This window comes from Pelodiscus sinensis, chromosome 3, assembly GCF_049634645.1.
Source record: "Pelodiscus sinensis isolate JC-2024 chromosome 3, ASM4963464v1, whole genome shotgun sequence".
Taxonomy (NCBI): Eukaryota; Metazoa; Chordata; order Testudines; family Trionychidae; genus Pelodiscus; species Pelodiscus sinensis.
In genome coordinates this window covers 148,100,044-148,110,530 of record NC_134713.1, presented here as the reverse complement: position 1 = coordinate 148,110,530, position 10,487 = coordinate 148,100,044, and the positions used below count along the sequence as shown (strand labels likewise).

The following is a 10,487-nucleotide window of genomic DNA, read 5'->3' as shown; positions in this document are numbered from 1 at the left end:
TCAATGAGAACAACCATCTGCTAAATGAAGGAAGACCAGTTGTTCTACAATTTCTGAGAAAAGAAATGATCATACAGAGCACTCATCTACGTAATGAAAAATGTAAGCAAAGGGCAAGAAACTATTTTCTAGCCTAGGGTGAGTGCTTAGATAACAAAGTAACTCATTGTATACATGTAATTGCTTCCAAAGAGCACCGGCAAAATGCAAGGTCACAAAGTCCTAGAAAATTCATGGAAAAGACTAGTAAGAGATTTTTAGTTGAAATGTATTAAAGAATTTACAGTAATTATTACTCTAAATTCATGCCTGTTCCCAAACTAACACATCAAGTATAATGGTGGATTATCCACATCAAGTAAGTCATTCCATACAGTGTCTTAAACTATACTCATCACTTCTAATAGCACACTGAGCAATGTGGTACACTTCCCCTCTCACAACATGAAAACCAGGGAATATCAGAAATTCTGATTTATGAAAATAGGTCACATTTTTCATATCACCTCCAAACCAAAATACATGCACAGAGTCACAAGACAGAATCATTCTGACCATTCAACACCTCCTAAAAGTAACCTGTGAAAGAAAACACTTTCATTTCCTTTTAAAAGTTTCTTCCCCCCTCCCAACACACACACACACACACATTTTACAGGGAAAAGGGAGGAGGGGCTTGGGGAAGTTTCCTCTTGTGTTTTATGTTAGAAATTCAGATCCTATCTGGATTGGAAGACTGACTCTAGGGCAGTGGTCTTCAACCTTTCAGAGGATGAGGTCACTTTTTGAATTTAAGTGCAATCCAGGACCTCAAACCCAAATACTTTGCCCTACCTCCTTTGTGTCTCTTCTCCAAGGCCCTGCCCCTGCTCACTCTATCCTTCCTTCCTCCCCTATCCTTCCTCCCTTTCATCAGGCAGGGGCAGAGGGCTGGCACATAGGATCTGGTCTTTGGCTAAGGAATTTGGAGTGTCAGAAGGGTCTCTGAGCTGAGCCTGGGGCAGGAGTTGGGGTGCAGGAGGAGGTTCAGGGTCAAGTTCTGTAAGGGAGTTTGGGTCTAGGAGGGCTCAGGGCTAGAGCAGAGGCTTCGGGTGGAGGAGAGGGTACATGATTGGGACAGGGATTCAGGATGCAGCCTCCAGGGGGACACTGTTTACCACAGGTGGCTCCTGTGTGGTGGTGAAGTGGGGCTAAGTCAGGCTCACCCCTGCCCTAGCCCTGCACCACTCCCAAAAGCAGCCAGCAAACTCTCTCCATCCTAAACCCTGTTGTGCTTCCCACCCTGGTTCTGTGGAGATAGATGACAGGGTGGGAGAGGGGAACAGGTCCAAGGCAAAGGGCAGGAGCTGTGCAGCAGTGGGGGGAGTGACAGCTGAAGTCCTGCTCTTGGCCAAACCAGTCAAGATCACCTATCAGAGGCTCCAAGATCTACCCGTAGATCCTGATCTACAGGTTGGTGACAACTGATCTAGGGCTACGTCGAGATTACAGGATTTTTTTTTTTTTTTTTAAAGTGGCCTTTTTTCGGGGGGGGGGGGGAGGGGGAGAGGGGAGGAACTTCACCTGCATCTAGACTGCCGTCGCATTCTTTTGAAATTAAATCGAAAGAACGCAGCGGTTTTTTCGACAGCGGTAAACCTAATTTTACGAAGAAGAATGCTTTTTTTTTTTTTTTAAAAGAGCTTTTTTCAAAAAAAGGCGTTCTTGAACACAAACAGCGCTTTTTCAAAAGAGAGTGCCCAGATTGCCTGGGTGCTCTCTTTTGAAAAAGCAGATCACTTTTTTGAAAGTGCTGTTGCTGTCTAGATGATCTCTTTCGAAAGAGGCTTGTCTAAATGTACCCTTGAGGCGCGTGTGTCATGATTATGAGGGTTAGCCAGCAGCCTGGGGATTAAGGGGTTAACTACACCTAGCCAGGTGGAGTGACCAGTAGGAATGTAGGTGGGACTTTCAACCTGGGACAAAGGAATTTGGGTTTTTCTTTTCTCCCTTTTGTCTCTGGGGGAGAGTTCTCTGCAGCTACAGAGAGGGACAAGCATGTCTCTCTCTCTCCAAGACACCATTCTTCATTTTCTGTAAGTAGGGTAAAGTTTAGGCAGTTTCGTTAGGTTTTATTGTTTTAAGGATTGGGTATGGGATCTGAGATCTGGCACTGTGTAAAAGATGTTTTGGCTTTTCTTTGTAACTAAGTTCTAGGCCAATGGAGTTTCTCCATGAGTATATTTTGTTACCTCCCTATCTAGTCATTATGTTTGCAAGAAGAATATTGTTGTAATAATAAAAGTTCTTTCTTTTCTTTTTATTAACCTGGCAGTGGTTAATTGTGTGCCTTGATTTTTATTTTAGGGGTAAGATTTCCCAAATGATCTTTCCCCTGATTTCTTTATCAACATTTGAGTGGTGGCAGTGGAAGTTTTATTCCCAAGATCTAGGTTTTTAAGATTTTGGGGGGAGTTTGATACCAAAGCCTGGTAGATAAGGCTTTGGGGTACACTTGCTGGCCCCCACTTCTGCATTTATCATGCCAGAGTGGGGAAGGAGCCATGAGGGAAGGAGCCATGACAGCGTGTAAACTACATTCCTCTTTTGAAAGAAGAATGTAAATTAGGCAAATCGAAAGTGCAAATGAAGCATGGATTTAAATACCCCACACTTCATTTGCATATTTGCATCTGAGCACTTTTTTGAAAAAGGGTTTTTCGAAAGTGAAAGCACAGTTTAGATGCAGTTCTTTAGAAAAAAAAACCCTTTTTCGAAAGAATCTGAACTCATTTTTTCAGGAGTACAGGTTTTATAAAAAAAGGGGGGGGGGTCAAAAGAATCGCATCAAGACTGCACTTTCACTTTTGAAAAACCCTTTTTCAAAAGCGACGAGGAGTCCTGTGGCACCTTATAGACTAACTGAAGTGTAGGTGCATAAGCTTTCGTGGGCAAAGACTCACTTCGTCAGATGCATGTAGTGGAAATTTCCAGAGGTTACATGATAACCAGTAACACGGCTACCCCTTTTTCAAAAAAGCACTTGGACGCAAATATGCAAATAAAGTGGAGGATATTTAAATCCGTGCTTCATTTGCACTTTTGATTTGCCTAATTTACATTCCTCTTTCGAAAGAGGAATGTAGTCTAGACATAGCCTAGATGTGCTACTGAAATGGCCACATTCTAAGAGCCAGGGAAGTAAGAGATGAGCAATTGAGAGAGAAGGAATATTTTGGTCAGACTATCTAAAACTGCGGCTTTATCTGGGATTTATTATCTACAATGAGTAATTAGCACGTTGAAAAAAAGGAAATGTTTGTTAACCCTATTCTTCCTTAAATTGAAGAATTAACACTCTATGTTCCTTTACAGCTTCCAACAAATCCTCTTCAAAAAAATCAAGGAAGACCAGAGTAGACAGTCTTGATATTACAAAGACAAAAAAAAAAAAAAGGACAGAAAAATCCCCCCCACATCCAGGCCCTCTCTTAAACATCACAGAAAAGCAAACCATCTAGCCCACAGAGAGGTAAGAAGAATTAATTAATTTGAATGTCTGAGGAGGTTAAATGCTGTATGCTGTATTAAAAAATTGTGTTGCACAAAGAAAAATAGAGAATACACAGAAGATATTGCTCAACGGTAATTTCTGTTTTGCTTTGAAAAAAATTGTTTTCTTGGGCATCCCACATGTCTTATGAAAATGCATATTATAAACTATTCTGAGAGAGCACTAAAGCACCCCCAAATTCAACAAGCTAGTGTACAGTAAGATCTACACCACAGCTTGTACACATAGAGAACATTGAGCAAGCAAATTTCCACTTTGTTCAGAAAAGGTGCACAATGTTCCCAGAGTGCTAAACCAGACATCAATCTGTTCCTCAGTATAGGTTGGCTCTGGAAATTATTTTTTCTCCAATCAGTACAAGGCATAAATGCAACTGTCTACCCCCAATTCAGGAGCACTTAAAAGAAGGGCACCTTTTCCTCTTCTGGCAAGCATAGAATCACAGACCAAACACTGAAACAGCAGAGAGGCATTATCTGAAAAAAGGAGGTTTGTACAAGAGGTACCCAGTTGCGAAAGCGAGCTATGTTTTAACTACACAGTTCATGCCCTGGTTGTGGGGATTCCACAAGAACGCAGGGAGATGGAGTATTTTTTTAAACAAAATCAACATTTTACATTATGAATTATGAGCTGCGATTGCAACCTCTACCACATAAACAGCAGCATTCCTGTATCTGCTACCATGAAGCTTTATCAAATTCCACACAGCCAACAAACAGCTCTTTCATTATTTTGTAAAGACAGAAAATTTAAACTTTGTCTCATTTTCCAGCTCACTGGTGTACTCCACATATCATCAGTGGGAAAGGATCCTACTAAAATAAACCAACTACTTACTGAAAATAATGGAAGACCCCCTTGTAAGGATGAAAGGATATTTTCATTATATTGTAACAACACCAAGGCAACAGTCAGTCATTAGGTGTATTAGGCACCGCATAACACACAATGAATAGACGGTCTCTGCTCCCAAAATTGTACATTACAAGTGTAACCCTGTGGCCTGAAACTCTAGAGGGTAAAGAGCAAATACTGGGGAATATAGGAAAAGCATGGTACAGGCAGAGCATCGCTTGCATAAGATTTCTAACTAGAATTCCTGGAGTCACTCTAACCATACACACACTCAGAATAGGTTGGGTATAGTAGACATGAACAGAAAGAGGGGAGAAGTGTTTCTATCTTGAGTCAAGGCCTCTGTTCAGAGTTTCTCTATGTGACTGGCTTACCTTAACTGAGAGCCCTGAGCTATTGGGAAGATTGACAAAGTGTGGTGAAAAGAATTATTTGCAGAGGACAGCAAAAGAGTCGAGTGAATGCTGGTGTAGTCTTGCCCACCCATTCATTCCATATAGCTGAAAACACTCTCGTGGGCTTAAGTGGCTGGGTTAGGTGATCAAGAGGACAATACCCAGTAGTACTTCCCACCAGGCCAGAGAAAGTCCTTCCTGAGTGAACCTTTGGCCCCAAGAGAACCAGGATTCTGGCATTGTGCTATTCATTGACTCCAAGTGGTGGCTCTAAGATGCGGGGAGCGGGGCGTTATTTGCTTATTGGAATTATTGGCTTCAAAATAGAAATCTGCAAATTTCACATTGCAGATTTTGCATTTTCAAGTGGGGAACAGTTAACAGACTACTGCCATAGTTAATGTGAGATGTTGGATCTTTGGTTCAGTGTTGACTCAAATGGGAGACAAACACATATTCTGTCATTAACCTGACTTCAGCAGCAAACGAAGATAAATTCTTACCAATCTATTCCACAAGGACCAAACAGGCTCAAAGAGCACACTTCAAGGTGGACTGATTTTAAAAAGGAGGCACTAGCTGAAATATGTTTTTTAAACAGAAATTAAGTCAGTTGTATCAGAAAGCATCAATACAGGTCTGGACAGTAGCATGCACAGCAGAGGTACGAAGTTAGACTCTCTAGGTGTTTCTGTGGATTTTTTTTTTCTGCTTTGTTTGTACCATTATTGTCTGTATCTGAAGTTTTTGGTTTATAGCAGCATTTTCAAAGTGTCCGTTGATGTTTAGGAATGTACAGATATTGGATATATTACAGACATAGGACAGACAGAGTCCCAGGTACAGGACAATAGTAACTGGAGAGGGTTAAGGCTTTTCTACAAGCCCAGGATGTAATCCCAAGACCCGTGTGGAGCTGAGGGAAATATTTCTGTCCCAAAATTTTTACTTTTCATTTTTTGCCCTTCAAGCTTTTACTTTGCCACAAAATTAAACTAAAATGGCCATTTTGACAACGAAAACATGAAATTTCACATTGCAGATTTTGCATGTCGCATTCCTCAGATATGTCACCTAAAAAGAATGGCTCAGATTTGGGAATCTCCCTAACATCCTCCGCCCTGAAGACCAAAGCAAAGAATTTATTTAGTTTCTCCATAATGACCTAATATCCTTTAGCATCTCGATCGTCCAATGGGCCCGCTGGTTCCTTAACAAGCTTCCTGCTTTCTGGTGTACTTAAAAACATTTTGCTATTACTTTTTGAATTTTGACTCATTTCAAATTAAGCACCAAGTGTGTGGAAAGTCACTCTTCCAAACGTTTGACTTTTGTTTGTTCCAGCAGTTCAGTATAAGGAATCCTGTTCCAGCTGTTCAGTATAAGACCTGTCATATTAAAATGATCCCTATCTTGATTTCAGATTATTAGAGGAAGTTAACCACTTAAAGCAGGTGCCAGATAGCAATGAAGCTTGATCTGAAAAATTGTAAATCAGAGAACAGTTGAGAAACTAACAGCAAACCCTTCTGCCCCGTTATATATTCTCTGGTTTGCCACATTCCAGCTTCAAAAACCACTCTGCTTCTCTAAATTGTTAGCAGCTTTTATAGAGAAAGACAAGTGTTTTATCACTTTTAACTTCATTTTTGCATCTGTTTTGTCATTTAGCTACAGCAGGTTGTATTACAATGAGACAATTAATGAGGAAATGGATACAAACATTTTTATTTCAAATAGCAGCTCTCGGACAAGATCTGGAAAACAGAATCAAGCCATATGATTGTAAAAGAAAAAAACCTGAACAAGTGGGCATCATGCCACTATTTGTGAATACTCTGTAAATACAAGCATCATAATGGGGAGGGAAAAAATGTACATTTTTCACTTTAGTCTGGCTTTTTTTATTAATGTGGCCCTTTTTGTTTCACGTAAATCCAAACTTGAGCATGGCACATCAACAAACAGGATCATTTATCTTTTCATGAAAAACCAAACATGGCATACCCATTCAGAAAAAGCAGCATATACAAAATACATTGCTAATAACTGAGGTCTTCCTAATGAAAAAATAATCATTTCTGTGACTCTCTGTAATACATTTACCATGCACATGGTTCATTTGTAATTATATTTAGCGAAGAAATGTCCTTTTAGTTTCATAATTTCCTGAAGATATAGAGGCAGAGGAGGAATGCATATGACTGAATTCCTCCTGGAAAGGAGAGGCACTTGAGTGCTTGCTACAAGAGGCAGAAAACTCTTCTTGATGTAAATCTTGAAGAAATGTCCTTTGACTTCAGGGAAACAAACATTCTTTCAATTTTATTAACATTTTCTGAAATATTTATCTGCATTATGAAGTTCTTCTGAGAAAGCACAAGAAATGTTTAATCCTATTACAGATATGAGAACTCCAAACCCCCTCTCCCCCAAGTATTGAAAAATACTGATGAATATAAAATTAGATAGACCGCTACAGATAGATCAGTTGCAAGCCTCTAGATTCTACACTTTTATGTCACTGAAACATTTGGCCTATCAATATATTTTGCCTATTATGCCAGGCAAGGCTCTGACTCCACAGGAGAATAGCACTGTAGATCTCTGCAGGAATATAAGACCGTTTTTTTCCAAGTAAAACGTTCCCTAACTCTGCAAGGGAGGTTGGCAGTGGATCTCAAACTCTGGCCTGTCTTTTTAATACCCCTACAATAGCTCAGTTGGATTGAGACCAGCTGTTGGTGCATTACCATTTGTAAATGCTTAAAGCGACTACTCCTTGTTTTCTTGGCAACATTTACTATGGAGGGGAAAAAAACTACTTTCATTCAAACATTAAGAATTGCTGGATGCCAGCTTTGGCATACACAAGCCATTGTTTGCACAATTCTCTTCAACAAGTTCTCAAAAAAAAAATCAACCCTGTAGGCAGGAACTGAGCCCCCATAACTCAGATTTACAGGGTCCACCTAGTCTTCATTTGAAAGAATATGCATCTCTAGTCCAACCGTTAAGAGCCACAGACCTATCAAGGCTTCAGTTTTCCAGACACCCCCAACAGATCACCTAGGTGACTCTCTCACTAATGATTATAATGACTTCCCTATGTACATCTAAGATTAGCAATTAGAGAGATTGAATCTTTCATTTTATGCAGCCCAAATTCACAATTTAGATTTTGAGAGTTTGGGGGAAAAAAAACACAAAATGCACATTTTTAACCAGGGTTTTATAAGAGCAAAAATGCTCCCATAGACACTTATATTTTATGCAGGTTATACATATTAGAACACCACCACCTTGGTCAGAGCAATGAAGGACACAGACTTACTTTTTATTACTGCTATTCAGTTGAAAACAGCTTTTGTGACCTTTCATTTTCTCATCCCTCCCAACCATCCCTACCAGCACTTGGTGCGCTGGAAATGTCTAAGCATGAATGCTAACATCTCAATAGTTGCAGCTGCTAGTACAATAGGATTAATTTGCCATCTACCAACTCTAATGCCCTTCTGTTTCATCTTCTTTCCCCACCAGGGGCAGTGGTGACAGCATCTGTTTCACTGTTTTTTAGTGGCGTCTTTTGTGCTGCTGCAGTTAAGGGTCTGTCATCATTTCCATTGCACACACACACCTTCCTTGAGGGAAGACAGAGTTTACAATAACCTATCCCAAAAAAAATTTTGGGTTGCAAGTTGGCACTTGCACCTACGAATGAAACATTTTAACAAAAATTGAGGATGTGGAACACACTAGTATTCTGTTTTTTAATTAACGTAAAAATAATAATGGCTGTAAGCAGGTTAAGATGTTTGTTGACTTTTTTTTTTTTTTTAAACAGTTTTGTTCCAAAATAAATCCCACTACGCTTTTAAATGAAATCTGGCAAGATATACCTTATTCTTTATTTATTCAGAAACTAATAAAGCAAGTGACGGGGCCTAGCCCAAAAAGTGTGTAGCCCAAATTTTCAAAAGTAACTAGTAATTTAGGTGCTCCTATTTGAATGCCCAACATGAAATATTTTCAAGAGGCACAATTTGCAAAAAGTGCCACGCATCTGCCCTCTGAAAATTCTTTCAGATTACCAACAGTTATTTGTATAGCATCTTATCTCCACCCAGGGAATTTTTGCTGTTTGCTACTGTAACATTTGGGGGTGGGGATTATTGTGGCCCAGCCAGCAGAGACAATGAAATCTACTAACAGATAATGGAAATTTCCATTAGCTCCTGGTCTGAAGGTACCTATGAAATATACTCTCTAGCTTGTCTGAGTGCATGGATTCATTGCATATCACTTCATGAGAGAAGAACTTCCCATGGCTTAGAATTACCAGTCAGCATATTGGAATGACAACTCACTCCAAAGAGACTTGCCTAAGAGTACCAGAAATAGAGCATGACAGTGTAGTTTGGAGAGCAAATGAGATCATTCAAATCCCAGAAATACACAAGAGCGATGAGTGATACACCGTCATTTTCAGAAGACTCGAAGGCAATTGAACCTCGTACAGTTGCACCTCCCAAAACCGGAATTCTCTAGTCCAGCAACATTAATGGTCCGACAGGACCACAGATGTTCCTTGATCATCATCCTTGTAGCCTAGTGGCAGGAGGGCAATCCAGGAGGGGCCAGGCTGAAGCAGCAGGATAGGGCAGAGGCAGGGGCCTGCAGCCGCCTGCAGCAATGGGGCTAGAGCCAGCAGCAGCCCCCGGCAGCTCCCAACAGCCTATGGCACTGGGACTGGGTCAGGGCAGCCCCTGGAAGTGCAAGATTGGGCCAGTGATAGCCTGTGGCAGCATGGGGCCAGAGTCAGAGCCCCAAGAAGCCCACAAAAGCAGGAACAGAGCCTGTGGGCTGTCATGGGGGCAGGAGCCTGTGCTCTCAGCAGTCCACAGCAGAGGGACTGTGGCCAGGGCTGGTGGCAGCCTCAGCAACACATGGCAGCATGGGGCTGGAGCCTCGTACAGACCACGGAAGTGGAGTCAGAGCCTGCAAGCTATTGCAGGGCTGAGACTGGAGCCTGAGCACTCAGCAGCCCCTGACAGCCTGACCAGGGCCAGTGTCAGCCCCTAGAGTCCAGCAGGCAGCCTGGCAGGGGCTGCAGGTAGTCCCTCCTGGTCACTGGCAGAGTCAGAAGCTGGGGGCTGTGGCAGGGAACCTTCTCTAGTCCAGAAGATTCCCTGGTTCAGATCCAGTCAAGTCCCAAGGGAGCCAGATCAGAGCTGTCCAACCAGTACAGCTACAGTTAGCACAGCAAGTATTTTCCCTCACACCAAAGACATTTTTAGTATGGACCTATGGTGCATATTCAGGCTTTGCTTTATTGCAAAGGAACCCTGAGCCAATGTAACAGGCCCAAAATCTCTGGAATGAAATGACTCCAATGCACTAGGATTTCCATATTATACAGAGGAAAGGTTCAGGAAGGAGCTGCTCTGATCTAACCAACCTTTCCAGAACCCTATTCTCTGGGAGTGACATTCACTATAGTTTGGATTTCCAGAACGAGGCTCTTGTCAAAGGACTAGAATGGTACATAGGGCCCTCCAGCAGACACCAGCCAGCAGAAAGAGGAGACCTGCAGGAGGCACTTTGGCAGTGACCTGTTAAAGGGTATAAGGACTAGGTGGTTCTGTCTGATTATGGCACTAGTTCCCCATTTGTCCTTTGTC

General features: G+C 41.6%; 1 long non-coding RNA gene across 1 annotated transcript in view; it reads left to right on the top strand.

The window, feature by feature from the left end:
• The first annotated feature begins 1,955 nt into the window (after positions 1-1,955).
• Positions 1,956-10,487, top strand: part of LOC102447732 (uncharacterized) — a 35,882-nt gene continuing 27,350 nt past the window's right edge. Inside the window, exons 1-2 of the long non-coding RNA XR_331510.4 lie at positions 1,956-2,075; positions 3,355-3,511. This is a non-coding gene — a long non-coding RNA (uncharacterized LOC102447732). The remainder of the gene's footprint in view (positions 2,076-3,354; positions 3,512-10,487) is intronic.